We start from the raw sequence: 23808 nt of genomic DNA on the forward strand, positions 1-23808 counted from the left end.
AATGTAGGTAAGCTACGACACTGTAAGACCATAAATCCTATATGGCATATGGCAACGTTATGTTTCGGTCCCTCATGGACCTTCTTCAGGCCATAAGGTCTCTGTGCATAGTGGAGGGAAACTTTGATCTGGTGACCAGCTTGCTGACCACCCACCATTGTGTATGTTTGTCCTGTTTTGAATAAGAAAAAAATAACTTAACACAAGAAGAAGAGGACACAGTGGTTAGTTGGGGAAAAGATCTTCAGCAACATGAGAAAATATTACTTCACTGAAAGAGTAGTAGATGCTTAGAAATGACTTCCATCAAATGTGGTTAGTAAATCTATAATAACTAAATATAAACCTGCCTGGTATATTAGGGGCTGCTGATAAGTCTTTGTGTTCTTTTCTATGGCAATAAATGTTACATCACATGAAAGCCTTATGTGTCTTCCAAATTTTGTGCATGTAGCTTATGGCAGTGATCTAGGTGCACAGGTAAACAAAATGGCGGAGTCTAAGACGATATTCATAGCAAATTAGAGCAGAGGAGTGATAAAATTCTTGTTTCTGAAAGGAAAGTCTGTGAAGGATATTCATGGTGATATGTCACAGACAGTGGGAGATCAATGCCCTTCATATTCTAAGAGCTGTGTTGCCAAATGTAAAATGGGCCGCTTCCGCACCGATGATGAGGAACTTACTAGACAACCATGAGTAGTTGTTGTTCCAGATATCGTAGATGCTGTGCACAACCTCATACTGGAGAATGAGCGAATTTCAGCTAAAGGAATAGCAGGCATAATGGGGATTTGTTGTGAACGTGTGACATTGTCCATGAACATGTGACAATGAATTAGCGATCTGCAAAGTGGGTCCCCAAATGTTTGACAACAGATCAGAACAACATTCAACGTCCTGGTCCATATGTCAGCGTTTCCGGACTGATAATCACTATGGATGATACCTGGACTTATTTGTGATTTAAATTACTTTTCAAACTTTTACAAAAATTTACATTAATAAGGTATATACCTTATACTTTTACAAAAATTTACATTAATAAGGTATATACCTTATACTCATGATACGAAGCAAACACATAAACAATTATAAGCAATACTCTAAGTCCCCCCCCCCCCGACATCTGATTCTCTATGTTAGCCTGTTACTTTATATATCACTAATTCTCAGTATATTTTACCTTAATTTTTATGTCTCTTATCCTAACTTCTATTGGGGTAAAGCTGCAAATAGTACATGCACCATTTATGCCAATGTTTATGGGATATTATAATCCCATCCGTTCCTACAGCTATTGCAGTTTCCATCTTATAATTGTGTTGTACCTTAGCTATAACCTCTAGTGTAGATGGGATTTCACTAGATTTCCATCTTCTAGCTATGCTGCTTCTTGCTGCCATTAATACATGCAGCAATATTACCGTGTCTTGGGGTGGAATGTTCTCAGTATCCATTGAAATCAATGCCAGACCTGGACCCCAATTTGGTGGGTAACCAAGTATACTTCGTATAAGGTCCTCTATTTGGGACCAAAACATCTTAATTAAATGGCATTCCCACCATATATGAAGCAGAGTGCCATTACTCTCATGGCACCTCCAACATACCGGGGACATATTTTGGAATAATTTTTGCTAACTTATATGGTGTCCTATACCAACGGTATAATAACCTGGACTTATTTGTATGACCTTGAATCCAAGGAGCAGTCAAAAGAGTGGGGGCGCAGGGTGCAAAAATCAGCCACTAAGGTTATGACATCAGTGTTCTGGGCTAAGGAGGGTGTACTGCTAGTGGACTACCAACAGATTGGTTCCACCAACAATACGAGGTATTACATTAAACTTTTGGACCAATTGAAGGCAGCTCTGAAGGCTAAAAGGTGCTGCAAACTGTCTAAAGGAACCTTGTTCCTGCAAGATAACGCCTCCGCTCACACTGCACAAGCAACCTTGGCAAAACTGGTGGAGCTAGGCTTCCAGCTGGTTGACCACCCACCTTATTCACCAGATCTAGCTCTTTCCGACTATCATCTGTTTCCAAACCTGAAGGTTGTTTCACCTCAAGGGAACCAAATTTCACACCATTTCTGATGCCACGGCTGTTACAGATGACTGGTTTGGGGCACAACCATAATCCTTCTTTTTGCAAGGCTTACAGAACTTGGAATACCGATGTAAGAAGTGAGTCAACATCAGTGGAGAGTATGTGAAATAAATGTGAAGTTTCATCTTCCTATTTCGTTTCTTTGTGGGTAAAGCCAAAGACTTATTAGCGGCCCCTCATATACATACGACCCTCATATCCTACGACAATAAGAAAGGAAATACTTAAAGGGCAGACTAGATGGACTAGGTGGTCTTCTTCTGCCGACAGTCCTCTATAATGACTTTGACAATTTGAATTTTGCCAATTTTTCATTGTGAAAAGGTCTCTATTAGATACACGTGTCACATGCATGCCTTCCATTTTGTCCCAACTGTCTATGTACTTAGCATATAGGGGACACACCTATCATCATCAGACCCCACATGGATGTGATCGCTAGGGTCCTACAGGCCGGGGCTCCATGGTACAGTGCTTTTGGTATGTTCTTATCTGCATTCATGGAATCACTGCTAATGGTATTACGACCTCTGCCAGACCAATCCATGAATACAAGGCTGCTGAATAATTACTACTTAGATTTAGCTTATTTTTGATGATAGATGCACATCTCCTGTCTTGTCCTTCATCTTCCATACCGTACTACAGCTGGTGTAACTGCAGCTACTCAAATCATTTACATTGCTACTTTTCTGTGCATTCTGATTACTAAAACATTTTTAAAAATCTTATCTATAAATAATATTATTTTTTTTTTGATAAAAAGTAAAATTTTTTTAATACAAACATTGTAAGAGATAAACACCTCCTTGGCCCAGCAAACCCATACATATACTATACTGTCTATTGCTACAATGTAATTGTTATTGCTATAATGTAATTCCTATTGTTACAATGTGCTATCATTGCTACTAATCAACATCACAAAACTCCCAGGATATTTAAACTGTTCATTAGTAAAGACATCAAAGTCATTAATGATCTTCTTAGTTAAAGTCTGAAGCGTGATCCGCAGGGCAGAAGTCCCTGACGTCTCCGGCTGCTCATCTGTCATATCTTATTCCCTACTGCCAATATAGTTCTATATAAAAGTCATGTAGATGAGGTCCATAGGGCTATCTCTAACATTGCTGTGTAAATCTACATGAACCTGAGCAAACTATTCAACAATGGACAATGTGTCCATGACCTTCAATGTCCAAGACTTTGTTCTTTTAGGGCTAAAGGAGATGGAGCAGCTGAAATATTTCTTCTCCGTGATCATCTTTCTATTATATCTCATCACAATATTCTTATGTACATTAATTGTGTATGTTGTATGGACAGAACAATCTCTCCATGAACCTATGTACATCTTGATATGTGGCCTGATGGGAAACCTTAACGTTTCCAGCTCAACAGTTCTCCCCAAGTTGACCATAGACCTGCTCTCCGGATGTACCACCATCTCTCTGTCGGGATGTCTTACCCAAGCATACTTTATACAGAGCTGTAGTTTTGTAGAGATACTGATTTTTACCATCATGGCGTATGATAGATACCTGGCTGTAGGTTTTCCATTGAGATATCACTCTCTGATGACCAATAAGATGGCTCTACAGTCCTTGGCTATCATCTGGTCAGTGAATTTAATACTCGTGTTAGTATCTGTCATGTTGGTGACCAGGTTAACACTATGTGGTAATAGCATCAATGGTGTGATTTGTGAAACCATGTCTCTTAACCGTTTGTCTTGTGGCAGCACAGTCATCAATGACACTTATGGGACCATTTATACCTTGCTATTCTTCATAGGCTCTCTGTTGATCGTAATTTACTGCTATCTACGGACATTTCTCATCTGCTTGAAGATCTCTAAGGAAGCCTCCCAGAAAGCCATCCATACACTGGTGTCGCACATAATCACATACTGTACCTTTATGGCATGTGCTTTATTTATCAATCTCAGGTATAAGGTAAATGGTGGTTCCATATCTATTGTTACACACACAGTAATCTCAATGTGTTGCCTTTTGATTACCCTCACTCTAAACCCTGTGATCTATGGGATAAATACAGAAGCTTTAAGGATGAAGATGATTAAGACTTTGAAACAACAAAGCGCAAAGCGCAACAAACAGAACACATAAAAATATTTAACCTGTCCACATATTCTCTTAGTGAGGCAGAGACTAGTTTGCTGGAAAAAGGTTTATCTTTCTGCCCCACCAGTAAAATCAATGAATTTGATCTTTTTATTGACTTTAATAATTTTATAAGAAAACTTACACTCACACTCACTAGACATTTCTCTATGAAAAATTCAAATGAGAGACAGACATCAAAAAACACCTGCTTGGCTACTTCAGACAACTTGGATTTAGAAACACCTACCCCCATTAGTAATGTGATTACATTAATGAAGCTAACCGTATTTTATCAGATACTGATTATTATCAGACCCTTAGCAGAGATCTCACACCTGAATATATTGTAGAATTTTATCATCTTATAGACGAGGCATATATGGAAGGAATACTATCTAAAAAAAAAAAAGGATTACATAAAAATATAAAATCCCACCACTGCCATCTTTTACCACCTACCCAAACTGCACAAAAAAAAGACAAAAAAACCCCGATCATTGCGGGAATTAATTAACTAGTAATCTATCCCAATATATTGATATTCTACTCCAAAAATATCTATTAAAATTAGACTCCTATTTACGTGACTCGGCCAGTCTCATCAATCTTTTGAAAGATATGTCATGGCGACCCACATGTAAATGGGTGACGCTGGATGTTTCTGCGCTATACAGCAACATCCCCCATGACAAAGGGGTGGAAACCATTAGTTTACATATTGAGGAAGACAACTCAATGCCTAATAAACAGAAAAAAGTTTCTTTTTGAGGGAATTAGATTATTTTAAAACAAATATTTAGTTTTACATACAGAGACGGGGGACTGCGTTGGGCACGCGTTTCGCACCCAGTTTTGCCAATATCTATATGGGTGAGTTTGAGAAGCGCTACATCCAGTCCCCCAATACTTGGTCTAATAACATAATCATGTACAAACGATAGATAGATGATTTGATCATTATATGGGATGGTAGTGATGAGGACCTCTCTGCATTTGTACAACACCTTAATAATAATAATTGGGGCCTCAATTTTACCCATAATTCCAGCATAGAATATTTGGATTTAGTTTTATATGTGAGCAATAACATTATCAATACGCGGACCTTCTTCAAAAAAGTAGAATGCAATAGCCTTTTAGATTTCAAAAGTTCCCATTTTAAAAAGTGGAAAACTACAGTTCCCTTTGGACAATTTAAGCGACTACGGCGGAACTGATCCAAATTAGAAGATTTTAAATCACAAAGCAAGATAATGATGAATCGTTTATCTATCTCAGGAACAATGTCTAGTGGGAAGGGATAGAAAGACTACAAAAAAGGATACTGATTATTGCCACAATTTTATTACCACTTTTAATCATTCAGCAAGAAATATTAGAAATATTCTTTTAAAAACACTGGCATATTTTACAGAATGACCCTTACCTGAGAGACATCATCCCTAAGAGACCAGGTATCACCTATAGAAGGGCACGTACACTTCGTAATCACATAGCCCCTAGTCGCCTGAGAACTATTAATCCATTCACTAAAATAGAACTGGGATTCAGACCATGCGGCAGCTATAAATGCAACTTAAAGCGTAACTATAATTTTAGTAGAAAAAATGAAATTCCTCAAATAAAAAGCCCTTGTGTTACCCTTTAAAAAGAGCCCTAAACTGCGTTGAAAGTGTGTATGCTCGCTGAGATATCACCAGCTGTTTGGCTCAGAGGAATAAATGAATTTTTCTTCTGGCTGAGAGAAAATGGGCGTGGCCTCCTCCCTCATCTCCCTGGCTGCGTCCCTCCATTCACTGAGCAGCACCTTAGCAGATGTATCACACATAGCAGGATTAGATAGAGCCCCAGCATACAGTATCACAATGTAAGATTAGATACAGAGCTCCATCAGATGGTATCACACACAGTCGGATTAGATACAGTCATCTGCTCTCCTAACACTGTAGGATAATGTCAGCCATAGAGGTGGGGGCACCTGCTGGACATCTGATAGTGAGTGTTATATGTACTATGGAAGGACTACAGCTGTGTTGTGCTGGGACTTGTAGTCCTCCCCTCAGTGACTCACCCACTCTCCCTCATGCAGTACATTGGAGTGATGGTGGCATGTCCCCCCTGGGTGAAGCACTGGAAACACTTGTCCCTCCATCCAGCTCCTCCCCTGCGCTGCTCCTCACACACAACACCCTCAGCTCTGCTTAGTCACCTCTGTGAGGGGAGGGGGGAGAACGTGCTGCTAGGAGGGGGGAGGAGGTTTTGTTTATGTCTGTGTCAGGGCTGTTATCTGATCCTCCTGTCACAGTCCGTACACTCAGGACGGATCTCCAGGGAGGAATGCAGAAATAAGTCAGAGCCAGACAGAGCTGTAAGGGCATAATCAGCCTTATGTATTTAAAAAACTGTTCATTTTAGGTTATTAATGTATATTGCAAAAATTCTTATCATGACCTAAGCTAACTAAAACTGAAAGGTCAAAATATTTAATAGTTACGCTTTAAAGCGATGCAAGTGCTGCTCAAATTTTAAAGACAACCAAAAACAGTTTAGGAGTAATGTTACAGGTGATGTTTTTGACACACACACACACACACATATATATATATATATATATATATATATATATATATATATATATATATACATATATATGAATTGTGGCACTTCCTATGTGATTTATTTGATGGAGTGCCCCTGTGGATTACAATACATTGGGAGGACAGAGATGAGCCTACGAACCCGTTTGAATAAACATAGGTCTAATGTGTGCAATCATAATGAGAAACATAGTGTATCGCGACACGCTGAAATGTGCCAGGATGGGTCTTTTGATAATTTTTACGGTTATACCTATAGAACACATTCCGGTGAAAAATTGCAATCGCTTTGAGAAGAAGGGAGATGTACTGGATTTTTAAAATGTCATCTTTGGTACCATGGGGTTTAAATGAGTCAACAGAGAGTAACATCTGACAATCCATCTATTTATCTATTTATTCATCTAATTATTTATATTTATCTATGTTGTGCTTTTTATCTGATTCTCATATTTATATTTATATTTTCATTTGATTTCTATATACTTAAAAAAGCTGTTATTATTAATATTATTATCATCGTTATTACTATATATGTAGTTTTGAATTGTTATTTTTATTATTGTTAGCAATTGGTAATTTATACCGATTCATCTGCCAGGGTTGTGGTTAGAGTTGTGGTTCTGCACCAGACACTTTATCCGTTCGGGCTCTTTAAGAGACGATCAGCACTATTCTTTTCTTCTCTTTTCTTTAGTCCGTGCAGGACCTGCGGCGTCCTCTGGTTACTATGGTACTGTACTGAGATCGCATGCGCAAAGGTCCTGTGCCACAGTGATCACCGGTGGACGCGCCGACATGTAAGTGCATGGCGTTTTCTGTGTCCCCTATGTATATAACACTTAATGTGTAGTGATATCTTTTATTATTTTCATTATTACACTATGAGGACTGTCGATCTATATGGACTTACAAGTGAATGGGACATCTTATACAGCCAGACTGGTATGGTGTTCATTTCTGGTAGGCTGATCTAGAGACGTATATATATTTGTTTTACCAGTGTGCTAGTCTGTCAGTATCTTTGAAAAAGGGAGCCCAGCGCTCCGGAAACGTGTTATCTGTGGATAATATATTTATTAATAAACTTCAGCAAAACGCTGTTAACATTACGGCCAGCGCGAAGGGAATTTTTCTTTTTTGTTTTTCCTTGGACTGATTAAAAAATGTCACCCTTTTAGGTCCCATAACATAAGTGAAACTTAAAGGGGAAGTGCGTCGTTAAACATTTATTTACTAAATAACACACATTACAAAGTTATACAACTTTGCAATGTGTGTTATTTAAGTGAATGGCCCCCTTCCCCGTGTTCCCCACACCCCGGAAGTGTGGTGTATTATACTCACCACATTGCTGTTGACCCCGACCTCCATCTTGGGTCGACGACGTCATCTTTGGGTTTACCGTGTTCTCACCGCCATGCTTTGAAAAGCTAAATTTTTGGGTGGTTCATATGCTGCCTCTGTTTTAATGGTTTCCAGAGTTCTCACTGCCATGCTGTGTCAGGCGAAATTTTTGGGCGGTTCATATGCTACCTCTGTTTTAACCCCTAGACGACCCTGGCCGCCTATGTGTGTTCAGAGCGGGGCCGCGCTCTGAACCGCCGTGGTCCCGGGTGCCGCATGTCCCGGGTGCCTCGGCTATTAGTGGGCACTGTCCGATCGCCATGTCCGTCAATTAAGTAATCGGATGCAGCTGTCAAAGTTGACAGCTGCATCCAATTACCTTATGCAGCTGTTCCTTGGCGTCTAGTGGGGTGGATCGTTCCTCCGGCACAACGCCCGGCTCGGGCCGGGGTCTGCGCGGTAATGGCGTTGATCCCGGCACGGCACTCAATTGCTTCCAGCTGCAGCAGCCGGAAGAAATTGAGTGCCTATCTCATTGATCTTTGCTGTATAACTATACATCATAGATCTCAATGAGAGATCAGTGTGCTTATACTAGAAGTCCCCCAGGGGGAATAACCCTAACCCCAGGGAGAATAACCCTAACCCCAGGGGGAATGACCCTAACCCCAGGGGGGCTTCAAATATAAGTGTAAAAAAAAAAAAGTGTTGTAGTTAATAAACAGCTCCCTTCCCTAATAAAAGTTTGAATCACCCCCCTTTATTTAAAAATAAATAAACATGTTTTGCATCGCCGCATGCGTAATCGCCCGAACTATTAATTTATCACATTTCTGATCTCGCACTGTAAACGGCGTAAGCGCAAAAAAAAAACCAAAGTGCAAAATTGCGCATTTTTGGTCGCATCAAATCCAGAATAATTATATTAAAAAGCGATCAAAAAGTTGCATATGCACAATCAAGGTACCAATAGAAAGTAAACATTATGGCGCAAAAAATGACACCTCACACAGCCCCATAGACCAAAGGATAAAAGCGCTATAAGCCTGGGAATGGAGCGATTTTAAGGAACATTTATTAGTTAACAATGGTTTGAATTTTTTACAAGCCATCACATAATATAAGTTATACATGTTACATATCGTTGTAACAACTTGAGGAACATATATAACAAGTCAGTTTTACCCCAGGGCGAACGGCGTAAAAAAAAAAATACCTACATTTTTTTTTTCAATTTCATCACACATTGATTTTTTTCCTGCTTTTGCAGTGTACTTTATGAAAAAATTCTTTCCTGTCATTGCAAAGTACAATTAGTGGCGCAAAAAATAAGGGTTCATGTGGGTTTCTAGGTGAAAAAATGCAAGTGCTATGGCCTTTTAAGCACAAGGAGAAAAAAACGAAAACACAAAAATTTAAATTGGCCCAGTCCTGTAAGGGTTAATTGTTCACTGTGTTCTCACTGCCATGCTGTGTCAGGCTATGTTTTTGGGTGGTTTTATATGCTACCTCTGTTTTAATGGTTCCCTGTGTCCTCACTGCCATGCTGTGTCAGGCTAAATTTTGGGGTGGTTCATATGCTACCTCTGTTTTAACCCTTAGACGACCCAGGGCGTATAGTTACGCCATGGAAGTCTGTCCCCAGACGACCTAGGGCGTAACTGTACGCCCTGGGTGTTTCTCCCGCTATGAAGCGCGCTCCGGAGCGGAGCGCGCTTCATAGCAGGTGGGGGCCGGCTGCAATCAGCAGCCGGGACCCCACCGGTAATGACACGCTGCAGCGATCACGCTGCCGCGTGTCATTAACTCCTTAAACACCGCGATCGCGGCGCGACCGCGGCGTTTAAGTGTAAGTGACAGGGGGAGTCCCCTGTCACCTACCGATCGGGACCCCCGCAGTGTGACTGCGGGGGTCCCGATCGGTAAAACGGGCCGCCGGAGCTCTCTCACCTTCCTCCGTGCGGTCCGATCGGCGCTCTGGTCACTGAGCCTGCACAGGCAGGCTCAATGAGCAGATCGCCGATAACACTGATCAATGCTATGCCTATGGCATAGCATTCATCAGTGTAAAAATCCAAGTAGTGAATGTAAAAGTCCCCCAAAGGGACTTCAAATGTGTAAAAAAAAAAAAGTTAAAAAACACTAACACACTACCCCAAAACCCCTCCCCCAATAAAAGTTGAAATCACCCCCCTTTCCCATTATATAAATAAAACATATAAAAATAAATAAATAGATAAACATATAATATACCGTAGCGTGCGTAATTGTCCGATCTATTAAAATATAACAAGCGTCATTGCGAACGGTAAACGGCGTACACGAAAAGAGGGAAAAAAGTGCGCGGATTACCGATTTTATGTTACATTATATATATAAAAAAATTAATAAAAAGTGATCAAAACGTCCGATCTTCACAAATATGGTATTACTAAAAACTAGAGATCATGGCGGAAAAAATGACACCCCATACAGCCCCGTAGGTGAAAAAATAAAACCGTTATAAGCGTCACAATAGTCCCATTTTATTTATAATTAATTGCCAAAAAAAAGGATTTCATTTAAAAAAAATATATAACATTAGAGAATCTGCGTAAACCTGCATATGGTTGTGTTCGTACTGACCTATAGAGTAATGGTATCATGTCGCTTTTACCATATAGTGCATTACGTAGACACAGGAACCCCCCAAACGTTACCATATTGCATTCTTTTTTGCGATTTCACCAATTTATATCTTCATAAGTAATATATTTGGGATTCCATCATACATGTTATGGTAAAATGAATGACGCCATTACAAAGTACAACTATTCCTGTAAAAAACAAGCACTTACATGGCTTGTAGATAGAAAACTGAGAGTGCTAGAGCTCTTAGAAGGGGAGGAGGGAAAAACGGAAACACTAAGATCAAAATTTGCGCGGTCCACTGGGTCATTTTGGGCCTGGTCCTCAAAGGGTTAATGGTTTTCTGTGTTCTCACTGCCTTGCTGTGTCAGGCTAAATTTTGGGGTGGTTCATATGCTACCTCTGTTAGCTAATCCTTCACTGTATGATCATTGCCATACTGTTGCCCAGAATTCGGCGTAATGGTGCGATTAGCCAGCCTCAGAGGCATCCATGCATGCTGCCCCTGCTGTTTCCTATCCATTTTCATAGTGTTTCCATCATTTTCTGAGGTTGACAGGTTTTCACACAACCTTCCCTGTGCTGAGCTTGGGTCCCCTGCAAAAATGCTCAAGTTTCCCATTGACTTCAATGGGGTTCATTACTCGAAACGAGCACCCGTGTATCTCGAGTAACAAGCACCCGAGCATTTTAGTACTCGCTCATCACTACTTATAACCCTCCCAATAAAAGTTTAAAATACTCCCTTGCCCATTCTAAAAATAAAAATATTTTTTTAAATAAAAGAAATAAACATATTGTATATCGTAGCGTACAAAATTGTCCAATCTATTAAAATATAACATTGTTATTCCCACACAGTGAACTGCGTAAATGAAAAAAAAAAAAAAAAACACACACACACCAAGATTGCTGATTTTTTAAAACTGTATATCATAAAAAAAATAATAAAAAGCAATCAAAATTTTTGTTACATTAATATGATATTAATAAAAACTAGAGATCATGGTGTAAAAAATGACCCCCAACCAGTCCTGTAGGTGGAAAAATAAAAGCACAATGGCTCTTAGAAGGCGGGGAGGAACATTGCATTAATTTGACCATGGCATCAATGGGCTCGGTCTTGAAGGGGTTAAACACCAGGGTATAGTTTGGCCTAGGCTATTTTACACCCCAGGTATATTTTGCCCTGGAGGAGTATAGTTTGGCCTAGGCTATTTTATACCCCTGGTATATTCTGGTCTCAAGAGATATAGTTTGGCCCAGGCTATTTTATACCTCGGGGTATAATCTGGCTTTGGCCAAACTATACTTTGGTACAATCTAGGTGGGGGTTAATTTGACCTACTACATCAGGCGAGTTCCAGGGCCCTAACACCTTCAGGGGTTCAGAGAGGGAGGGTGGCCCGGTGTCCTGATGTTCAGCTTGCTCACTATAGCGCAGGGTGAGCACTGAAAGTCAGAAGAGGAACAGAGTAGCAGGACCTGTGAGCGTCCTGCAGAGGAAGAGGTGGATGAAGGACCTGATCACATGGCCAGAAGGTCCTCAACCTAATAACAGTGTGGAGAGCAGCCCGACAGAGAAAAAGAGGGAAAAGACTGAGCTGTAAGTGCTGGGTGTATGTGTGTGTGTGTGTTAGTCAGTAGGTGTGTGACGGTCAGTAATATGTGTAACAGTGTGTCAGTCAATAATGTGTGTCAGACATTGATTATGTGTCAGTCAGTTAGTAAGTGTGTGATAGTTAGTAATTTGTGTCCGTCAGTAAGTGTGTGTCAGTGTCAGTAATATGTATGACAGTAAGAGTGTGTAAGTAATGTGTGTTTGTGTATGGTAGTGGTATCTCAAGTGATTGTGCAGAGTGGATATATGAGGGGCCTGGTGAGGCTCAACCACACAAGGGCCCACACAAACCTGGAGCCGGCCCTGCTGGCAGGGGTCCAAAGGTGAATATCTTGTGCGTACAGTATAACATAAAATATTTGTTAGATCAGAATGGTAATTTAGCAGACCATAGTCTGTAAAGGTAGGCATAGTCTTATAGTGGGCAAATAATGTGGCAGGAACCAATGCGAGTGCTTTATGGTTACTATTCTAAAGTGGACATGAATACTGTGAGCAATGGACACGTCCTTGGTCCACTACACTTACGGATACAGTATAATGGACTTCCTATAACTACAGTGTAATTACTATAGCTATAATGTAATTCCTATTGCTATAGTGTAAATGCTAAAGCTGATGTAATTCTATTTGCTATCATTACTACTAATTGGGATCACTACCCCCAGAGGACCTCGTCCACCTTACCAAGACTGTTCATTAGTGAGGAGATGTAAGTCATTAATGATCTCATTAGTTACACTCAGCGTCCTGTGTGGGATCCTCTGGGTAGGGGTCCCTTATGCCCCTCGCTGATGATCTGTCATATTAGGTTCAGTAGAATCCCCTACCACCAATATACAGTTTATAGGAAATTTACAGATTACAGAATAGAGAATGATTGGTTTTTATATTTAAAGCAATAAAATAAAGTTGGAAACCTAAAAGATTCATGCTTAGAAGTTTAATAAGAAATATCCATCTTCCATAACATCACCGACTGGCTGATACACCCTGACTAATAGTATCAAGTATTGTGATAGTGGCTATATAACATTTCAACAGTATTTCAATACTTGATTCCACTGGTAAAAGATATCACCTTGTAAATAGTCTCTCTGGTCTAACTCCTGGGTCCCCTCCTTAGACCCCTCATAGACAGAGGGAAACTTTAATGCCAATTTATGTCCATAGTTTCATCTGTGACCATATAGCAAATGCAAAATGGATACTATGACTGTTCGGCAAGGTTAGGTAAGCTTAGATTTGCTCTTGCTCAATGAGTTTCCTGCCCTTATGACATTCATCAGGAGTGATACTTTAGGTAGGAGCATCTAGGGGAGTCCCGCCCTGGTCTGCGTACTTCTAAGCAATAGGCCAGATACACCGGCTATGCCAACACTCTAGCCGCAATATCTCTCTCGGGTGGGAGGTGAGACATAGGCAGTGATAGCTTCCTTTGATCTGGGTATACATAGGTTTCATAGCAATTATGATGGACTCATCTGCAATCAGGTAAAAGTATAGAAGAGAGGCTGCTATCATTGTACATCACATATGTATGTGTAGTAATAGGCAGCAGCATAGTGCCAATGTTGTGCCGATTCATGTGTCTACCAATCTACAGCATAGAAACCTATACGTCAGCATATGTTCCGTAAGAGAAGATAGTGAATTATTTGTGTCCATCTATCTACTGCATATGAGCATTGACGTACCGAGGTAGTGTACGAAGAAAGTCTGACGCTAAATACTACTTGGTTCTACCACCAGCTGAAATGCAGGTTAGCATATGTGGGGGCAAAAGGGATCCCCATAGCTGTGCCTTTCCGCTGGTAACAGGGCCAATCCTCAAAAAGGAAGAAATTAGTAGTCAAGACTGAACAGAGTAATTCCAGTATGAACCCATTGTGTGGGTCATATTATTGACCTCATGTTTAGAGGAAAAACTGCACTGCCCTTATCGAGTGTGAATGAGGAATAGAAGTATTTTACATCCAGGCTTATTCAAGTCGAATGCTTAATACTCAAATTGAGTATTTTCGATGCTCCAGTGCTCGATTTGAGCATTTTTTCAGGGGCCCACTATTCAGCTGAGGGGAAGATGTCTGTTGTACCTAAAAACCTATAAAACTGATGGAAACACCACAAATATGAAACTGGCACAGCGTGGGGAGCATGCATGGATGCATTAGACTCCCGGTTCCCTGAATGACACCACTTTTACACAGTGACAATATTGCGCACCCATTTTAACCCCTTAAGGACAGAGCCAATTTTGATTTTTGCGTTTTCGTTTTTTCCTCCTTGTGCTTAAAAAGCCATAGCACTTGCATTTTTCCACCTAGAAACCCACATCAGCCCTTATTTTTTGCGTCACTAATTGTACTTTGCAATGACAGGCTGAATTTTTGCATAAAGTACACTGCGAAACCAGGAAAAAATTCAAAGTGTGGTGAAATTGAAAAAAAATAAATAAAAAAAACGCATTTCTTTTATTTGGGGGTATTTGTTTTTACGCCATTCGCCCTGGGGTAAAACTGACTTGTTATGCATGTTCCTCAAGTTGTTACGATTAAAACGATATACAACATGTATAACTTATATTGTATCTGATGGCCTGTAAAAAGTTCAAACCATTGTTAACAAATATAGGTTCCTTAAAATCGCTCTATTCCCAGGCTTGTAACGCTTTTATCCTTTGGTCTATGGGGCTGTGTCAGGTGTCATTTTTTGCGCCATGATGTGTTCTTTCTATCGATACCTTGATTGTGCATATATGATTTTTTGATCGCTTTTTATTACATTTTTTTCTGGATTTGATGCGACCAAAAATGCGCAATTTTGCACTTTGGGAGCACCGTGCGAGATCAGAAATGTGATTAATTAATAGCTCGGGTGATTACGCAGGCGGCGGTAGCAAACATGTTTATTTATTTATTTATTTATTTATTTTTATTTATAACCTGGGAAAAGGGGGGTGATTCAGACTTTTATTAGGCTTTTTACTAATAACAATACTTTTTTTTTTACACATATACTAGAAGCCCCCCTGGGGTTAGGGTTATTCCCTCCTGGGGTTAGGGTTATTCCCCCTGGGGTTAGGGTTATTCCCCCCCTGGGGTTAGGGTTATTCCCCCTGGGGGACTTCTAGTATATACACTTTGATCTCTCATTGAGATCTTTGCTGTATAGATATACAGCAAAGATCAATTAGATCGGCACTCGTTTGCTTTCGGCTGCTGCAGCCGGAAACAAACGAGTGCCGAGCCGGGGACGGCGCCATCTTGGAGCGGCCATCCCCGGAGGAGCGATCTCCTCCACTAGACACCAGGGAACGGCTGCGTCCGGTAATCGGATGCAGCTGTCATGTTTGACAGCTGCATCTGATTACTGTATTAGCGGGCACGGCGATCGGACCTTGCCCGCTAATACCTGCGGTGGCGGGCTACAAGCGGCACCCGGGACCGCCACGGTTCATAACGGGGTCGTCGCGCGGCCCTGCTCTGAACACCTCTTACGGGCGCATGATGTACGAGTACGTCATGCGTCCTTAAGAGGTTAAAATGGGGCAAAAAGTTAGGACACACTCTTTCCTGTACATTTACATGTAGAGAAACCAAAAAGGAAAAGCAAAAAAAATCTCTACACCTCTTAAAAGCTAGCCCATCTCTCACCTTAGCTCCCGTCATCCCTGACAACCATGCTGTAGACACGGGGGAACTCAAACGGCACCCACCAGTAACTGTCATTGTGTATGTGAGACATGGTCAGACATGGTCCTGTTTCAGTTTTGAAGAATGGACTCGTAGATTCATCAAGCCAATGCAAAAGCTGCCAAAAATTCAAAGGAAAGAGGGAATCCCCATGCACCCTTCATTACCCATAAAGGAGGGCCTCATGCACACGCTGTAAAAAAAATTGTGCAAGAGCCTGGTGGCGACCCTCCTTATATTTGGGGGAAAGAGTTTGGTGGTGACCCCTGTAACAATTGTGGGCTAGAACCTGATGTGACGCTGATTATAATTGTGGATGAGAGGCAGTTGTGACCCTGATTTTTTATAGTAGACCTTTATTATAATTGTAGATAAGAGGTGGTTGTGACCCTCATTTCAATTGTGGATAGAAGTCGGTTGTGACCCTCATTATAGCTGTGTATAAGAGCCGGTTGTGACCATGTTTATAATTGTGGATAAGAGACAGTTGGGACCCTAAATATAATTATAGAAAAGAGCTGTTTGTGGCCCTCATTATGATTGTGAACCAGAGCCTTTATTTGTTGGTTTCAGGTATAGGTTAAATAGTAGTTGCCTGTCTACCACAACACACATTATAATCTCAACTATATAGGTCTAATGACCCGAACTACTGTATCTACATCATTAGGTTGGGTTCACACATGTATGACAGCAACCGTTCTGTGACACGGCCACGTCACAGAACGACTACTGTCTATGAAGTTCAACCCGGCTGGATGAACTTCAGTTCTCTCGAATTGGAATGCAGGCACATATGGGTGTACATTCCGGTGTGCCCGCGTTCCAGTTAGCTATTGTAGACAATGTAAACTCCGGCTGCATGGCCGCATGGAATCCCAGCCGGAGTGTATAGAAAGTGTGTACACTCCAGTCTGGAATCTATAGGAATAAATGCAAAGTATTTTTTCAATTGATAGCAGCAGGTGTTACAATCTTCAACAACGGGTGTTATTAACTGAAAAAATGCGTTGTGTGACCTTAGCCTGAATCTGTGTAATGCTGTCAACTTTGGTCATTAGACTTGAGGTAGAAACAGGACTTGCAGCCATAAAACACAGAAATGAAACTATAATACATTTGTCTGGAACTGACTTATATAAGCAGCCGCCTTGCTCTCCCTCTCCTGGACGCAACCCAATGGCCTATTTCCTTATGGGTGATGCAGCCGGGATGGTTCTGTATATTTTTAGTGTGAACATGGGTGGATTCTGCCTTGGGCTAGTTTTAAATATGGTTGATGCCTGTGCATTTTCTAGAGTGATTTCCACCAGCATCCAAATGGTTGCCGGTGATTGACAGCCCTATCCTCCTGTGTCAGTTCTTGTCCGTCTGCTCCAATCACCTTTGAAATGTAGGTAAGCTACGACACTGTAAGACCATAAATCCTATATGGCATATGGCAACGTTATGTTTCGGTCCCTCATGGACCTTCTTCAGGCCATAAGGTCTCTGTGCATAGTGGAGGGAAACTTTGATCTGGTGACCAGCTTGCTGACCACCCACCATTGTGTATTTTTGTCCTGTTTTGAATAAGAAAAAAATAACTTAACAGAAGAAGAAGAGGACACAGTGGTTAGTTGGGGAAAAGATCTTCAGCAACATGAGAAAATATTACTTTACTGAAAGAGTAGTAGATGCTTAGAAATCACTTCCATCAAATGTGGTTGGTAAATCTATAATAACTAAATATAAACCGGCCTGGTATACGAGGGGCTGCTGATAAGTCTTTTGGAATAATTTTTGCTAACTTATATGGTGTCCTATACCAACGGTATAATAACCTGGACTTATTTGTATGACCTTGAATCCAAGGAGCAGTCAAAAGAGTGGGGGCGCAGGGTGCAAAAATCAGCCACTAAGGTTATGACATCAGTGTTCTGGGCTAAGGAGGGTGTACTGCTAGTGGACTACCAACAAATTGGTTCCACCAACAATACGAGGTATTACATTAAACTTTTGGACCAATTGAAGGCAGCTCTGAAGGCTAAAAGGTGCTGCAAACTGTCCAAAGGAACCTTGTTCCTGCAAGATAACGCCTCCGCTCACACTGCACAAGCAACCTTGGCAAAACTGGTGGAGCTAGGCTTCCAGCTGGTTGACCACCCACCTTATTCACCAGATCTAGCTCTTTCCGACTATCATCTGTTTCCAAACCTGAAGGTTGTTGTCATGGCCGCGGCGGCGTCCCGTGCCTGGGCCGCCGCTGCGATTGCCCTCTATCCCACGCAGCTGCCGGGGTCCCTGTGCAGGGACCCGGTGCTGCGGTCTGTTCGGCCCCGGGGGGCGCCTCACCTCGTCCTGCTCCGGTCTCCGTCTGTGCCGGCCGGCGCGCGTCCCCGCCTCCTAGGGCGCGCGCACGCCGGCTGTCTCAGATTTAAAGGGCCAGTCCGTCCCTAATTGGTAGTTGCACCCAATCACTCCCTATAAATCCCAGCTTGCCCTGTCCCTCGTGTTGGAGCCTCTATATGCTTCCCATAGCGTTTGGCCCAGCTCCCTGTTGTTCCTGACCTTAGTCCTTGTCCCTTGTTCCTGTCTTCAGTCCTTGTCCCTAGTCCTTGCCCGCTGCCTTCCCATTGTTCCTGAGTCCTGTCCGCCACCTGCGAGCACGTCTACTATCCTCTGCCTGCACTATCTCCTGCCTACTGCTCCTGCCACGCCTCGCCTGCCGTCACTAGCAACCAAGCCAGGGGTAGCGACCTGGGGGTCGCCTGCCGCAGCAAGTCCATCCCGCCTTGCGGCGGGCTCTGGTGAAAACCAGCGGCCCCTTAGACTCCGCTCCCTGGTGAGGTTAGTGCCATCGCTGGTGACGGCCCAGTGGATCCACTACTCCAGGCGTTACAGTAGGCTCCAACCATGGATCCCGGCGAGGTGCCTGATATCCGCGAAGTAGCCTGAGTGGTCGCCCTACAGGCTCAACAGATCCAGCAACAGTCACAGCTGATCCAACAACTGACTGCAACCGTACAGCAGCATACCACAGCTCAGCAGTCATCACCTCCTGCAGCCTCTTCAAAACTACGACTGGCTCCCCCAAGTAAATATGGAGGTGACCCCAAGTTGTGCAGAGGATTCCTGACCCAATGCACTATGTATATCGAACTTCTAAGCAGTCAGTTTGCCACCGAGCGCTCTAAAGTGGCTTTCATTATCAGCCTATTGGAAGGTAGAGCTCTGGCCTGGGCCACGCCACTATGGGACCGTAATGATCCGGTTGCTGCCAATCTCCGAATCTTCCTGGACGAGTTCCGCTCTGTCTTTGAGGAACCTGCCCGTGCGTCTTCGGCTGAGACTGCTCTCCTCAATTTATCCCAAGGGACTTCCTCCGTTGGTGATTACGCCATCCAGTTCAGCACCCTGGCTGCGGAACTAGACTTGAATGAGGCCGCTCTGATTGCCACCTTTAAAAAGGGCCTGTCCAGTCAAGTGAAGGATGTGCTCGCTGCCCGAGACCTGCCTACCTCTTTGAACGAACTCATCCTACTGGCTACCAGAGTCTACACCAGGTTTTCCGAGAGAGAGGAGGAGGTCCGGCAAGAACGGCGTCTGAGTCTGCCCCGTCGCCATCCTCGTCTGGCACCGGTGTTCCAGAATCCCGTTGCTCCCATGTCCCAGTCATCTCCAGAGGTTCCTATGCAGGTGGAACGTGCTCGCCTGACAACTATGAGAGGACTCGTCAACTGAACCTGAATCTCTGCCTCTATTGCGGTGGTGCTGATCACTATCGGCAGGGATGTCCCCAACGTCCTCAGCGTCCGGGAAACGCTCGCACCTAGGTCTGGTGGGAGAGGCCTCCCTAGGTGTGAATGCCACCTCTCCAAGGTTGACTTTGCCAGTCTCCATCCAGACACCCTCTGGGCAAGTTCGTCAGACCACTGCCCTCATCGACTCTGGCGCTGCTGGCAGTTTCATTTCTGCTTCCTTGGTCCAAAGATGGCGGCTACCCGTGATCCAGCTAGCCCAATCCCGGTCTATCTCTTCGGTCACGGGCGAGATTCTTAACGAAGCGCTACACTGCCAGACTGTACCCCTAATCCTCCAGGTGGGCGCTTTACATCAGGAGAGGATCTCCTTCTACGTCTTGCGCCATTCCTCTTCTAACATCCTGCTGGGTCTTCCTTGGCTGCAATTACATACCCCTAAGCTTGACTGGAGAACTGGGGAGGTTCTCAGTTGGGGCCAGGACTGTCCAAATAGGTGCCTGAGGTCTCCTCAACCCAAATGTTCTACGAGGTCACCTGCTTACGCCAAGCCTCTGTCTGGACTACCGGAGGATTACCAAGACTTCGTTGATGTCTTCTCGGCTAAGGAGGCGGACTCCCTACCACCTCATCGGCCCTATGATTGCCCTATAGACCTTCTTCCAGGAACTTCTCCTCCACGGGGTCGAGTATACCCCCTCTCTGTGCCCGAGACTGAAGCCATGTCCTCCTACATCCGGGAGAACTTACAGAAGGGCTTCATTCGTAAATCCACGTCTCCCGCTGGCGCTGGATTTTTCTTTGTGCAGAAGAAGGACGGTTCCCTCCGCCCATGCATTGACTACCGGGGCTTAAATAAGGTGACTGTCAAGAACCGTTATCCTCTTCCGCTAATTCACGAACTATTCGACCGCCTTCGTGGAGCTAGAATCTTCTCCAAGCTGGATCTCAGGGGAGCGTATAACTTAATCCGTATTCGTGAAGGAGACGAATGGAAGACCGCTTTCAACACCAGGGATGGGCACTACGAATATCTGGTCATGCCATTCGGCCTATGCAATGCCCCAGCGGTCTTCCAGGAATTCGTGAACGATATCTTCCGAGATCTCCTCTATGTCTGCGTCATTGTCTATCTTGACGACATTTTGGTCTTCTCCCCTGACCAGCAGACTCATGTGGCACAAGTGCGTCAGGTCCTGCGAAGACTACGGGCCAATCATCTGTACGCAAGGCTGGAAAAGTGCGTTTTCCATCAGCACAGTCTTCCGTTTCTTGGCTATATCGTCTCCGACCAGGGTCTACAGATGGATCCGGCCAAGCTCTCCGCTGTCCTCCAGTGGCCACGCCCTGTGGGACTTAGAGCTATCCAACGTTTCCTTGGATTCGCCAACTATTATCGGCAATTCATCCCTCACTTCTCGACCCTGGTCGCACCCATAGTGGCTCTCACCAAGAAGAAGGCGGATCCCAGACGTTGGCCTCCTGAGGCCAAACAAGCCTTCAATAGCCTAAAGTCTGCCTTTGCCTCTGCTCCTGCTCTAGTCCGTCCGGATGTCACCAGGCCGTTTTCGCTTGAAGTCGATGCATCTTCTGTGGGCGCAGGAGCCGTCCTCTCGCAAAGGGACAGATCAGGCAAGACCAGAACCTGCGGGTTCTTTTCTAAGACTTTCTCCCCTGCCGAGAGGAACTATACGATTGGAGACCGTGAGCTCCTGGCTATTAAGTTGGCACTGGAGGAGTGGCGTCATCTCCTAGAGGGGGCTAAACATCCCGTTAACATCTACACGGACCACAAGAACCTCCTCTACCTCCAATCGGCCCAACGCCTCAATCCCCGGCAAGCCAGGTGGTCCCTCTTCTTCTCTCGGTTCAACTTTACCATTCATTTCTGTCCAGCCGAGAAGAATATAAAGGCCGATGCATTATCCCGAGCATCCGATGTCATGGGGCAAGAGGAATATCCTCGTCATATAATACCTCCCGATCGCCTAGTACCAGTTGCCACTTCTGCTCTGCAGAGACTGCCTCCCGGTAAGACCTATGCGCGCCCCGCACTCCGAAAACGTATCTGGAAGTGGGGGCATTCCTCTTTGGTGGCCGGGCATCCAGGAGCTCAAAAGACCGGGCAATTGATCTCCCGTCACTATTGGTGGCCCAATCTCCTCCAGGATGTCAAGGACTTTGTGGCCTCCTGCGCAGTCTGTGCCAGGAATAAGTCTCCCCGTCAAAGACCTGCCGGCCTACTTTTGCCCTTGCCAGTCCCCGACCATCCCTGGCACCACATTGGGATGGATTTCATCACGGACCTACCCCCATCTGCGGGCAATACAGTCATTTGGGTGGTGACGGACCGCTTCTCCAAAATGGCTCACTTCGTGGCCCTTCCTGGACTACCCTCTGCTCCTCGTCTGGCTCAGTTGTTCTTCCGACACATCTTCCACCTGCATGGACTTCCTCTTCACATTGTGTCCGACCGAGGCTCTCAATTTGTCTCCAAGTTTTGGCGTGCCCTCTGCTCGCAGCTCCAAGTGAAGCTGGACTTCTCATCGGCCTACCATCCCCAGACCAACGGGCAAGTGGAGAGAGTCAATCAGATCCTGGGTAACTACCTACGTCATTTTGTGTCCAGCCGCCAAGACAACTGGTCCGATCTACTTCCTTGGGCGGAATTCTCCTATAACCATCTGGACTCGAGTTCCACAGGCAAGTCTCCTTTCTATGTGGTCTACGGGCATCACCCTCGTCCTCCTCTGCCTCTCTCTCCATCCTCTGGGGTCCCAGCCGTGGAGGAGTTGTTATCTGACCTGCAGTCGATCTGGGAACAAACTCGACAGTCCTTACTCAAAGCCTCTGAACGCATGAAGGACCAGGCTGATAAGAAGAGGAGACCTGCCACGAATTTTCTTCCAGGTGACAAAGTCTGGCTCTCGGCCAAATATGTTCGACTCAAGATTCCCAGCTACAAGTTGGGTCCTCGATTCCTTGATCCTTTCTCGGTGCTAAAACGCATCAACCCTGTCACCTACAAACTCCGCCTGCCCCCTACTATGCGGATTCCGAACGCCTTCCATGTCTCCCTCTTGAAGCCAGTGGTCCTCAACCGGTTCTCCGATAAGTCTCCGTTCTCTGTTCCACAAGCCGTCTCTGACGACGTCTACGTTGTTAAAGACATTCTGGCCATGAAAACTGTCAGAGGGAGACGATTCTTCCTGGTGGACTGGAGAGGATTTGGTCCTGAGGAGAGGTCCTGGGAACCCGAGGCTAACATCCTGGACAAAGATCTCATCAAGGGGTTCCTGCAGGCTAGAAAGAGGGGAGGCCAAAGGGGGGGGGGGTACTGTCATGGCCGCGGCGGCGTCCCGTGCTCCGGGCCGCCGCCGCGACCGCCCTCTATCCCACGCAGCTGCCGGGGTCCCTGTGCAGGGACCCGGCGCTGCGGTCTGTTCGGCCCTGGGGGGCGCCTCACCTCGTCCCGCTCCGGTCTCCGTATGTGCCGGCCGGCGCGCGTGTCCCCGCCTCCTAGGGCGTGCGCGCGCCGGCTGTCTCAGATTTAAAGGGCCAGTCCGTCCCTAATTGGTAGTTGCACCCAATCACTCCCTATAAATCCCAACTTGCCCTGTCCCTCGTTTTGGAGCCTCTATATGCTTCCCATAGCGTTTGGCCCAGCTCCCTGTTGTTCCTGACCTTAGTCCTTGTCCCTTGTTCCTGTCTTCAGTCCTTGTCCCTAGTCCTTGCCCGCTGCCTTCCCATTGTTCCTGAGTCCTGTCCGCCACCTGCGAGCACGTCTACTATCCTCTGCCTGCACTATCTCCTGCCTACTGCTCCTGCCACGCCTCGCCTGCCGTCACTAGCAGCCAAGCCAGGGGTAGCGACCTGGGGGTCGCCTGCCGCAGCAAGTCCATCCCGCTTTGCGACAGGCTCTGGTGAAAACCAGCGGCCCCT

The sequence above is a fragment of the Dendropsophus ebraccatus genome, chromosome 5, assembly GCF_027789765.1.
Source record: "Dendropsophus ebraccatus isolate aDenEbr1 chromosome 5, aDenEbr1.pat, whole genome shotgun sequence".
In the NCBI taxonomy this organism is placed as follows: Eukaryota; Metazoa; Chordata; class Amphibia; order Anura; family Hylidae; genus Dendropsophus; species Dendropsophus ebraccatus.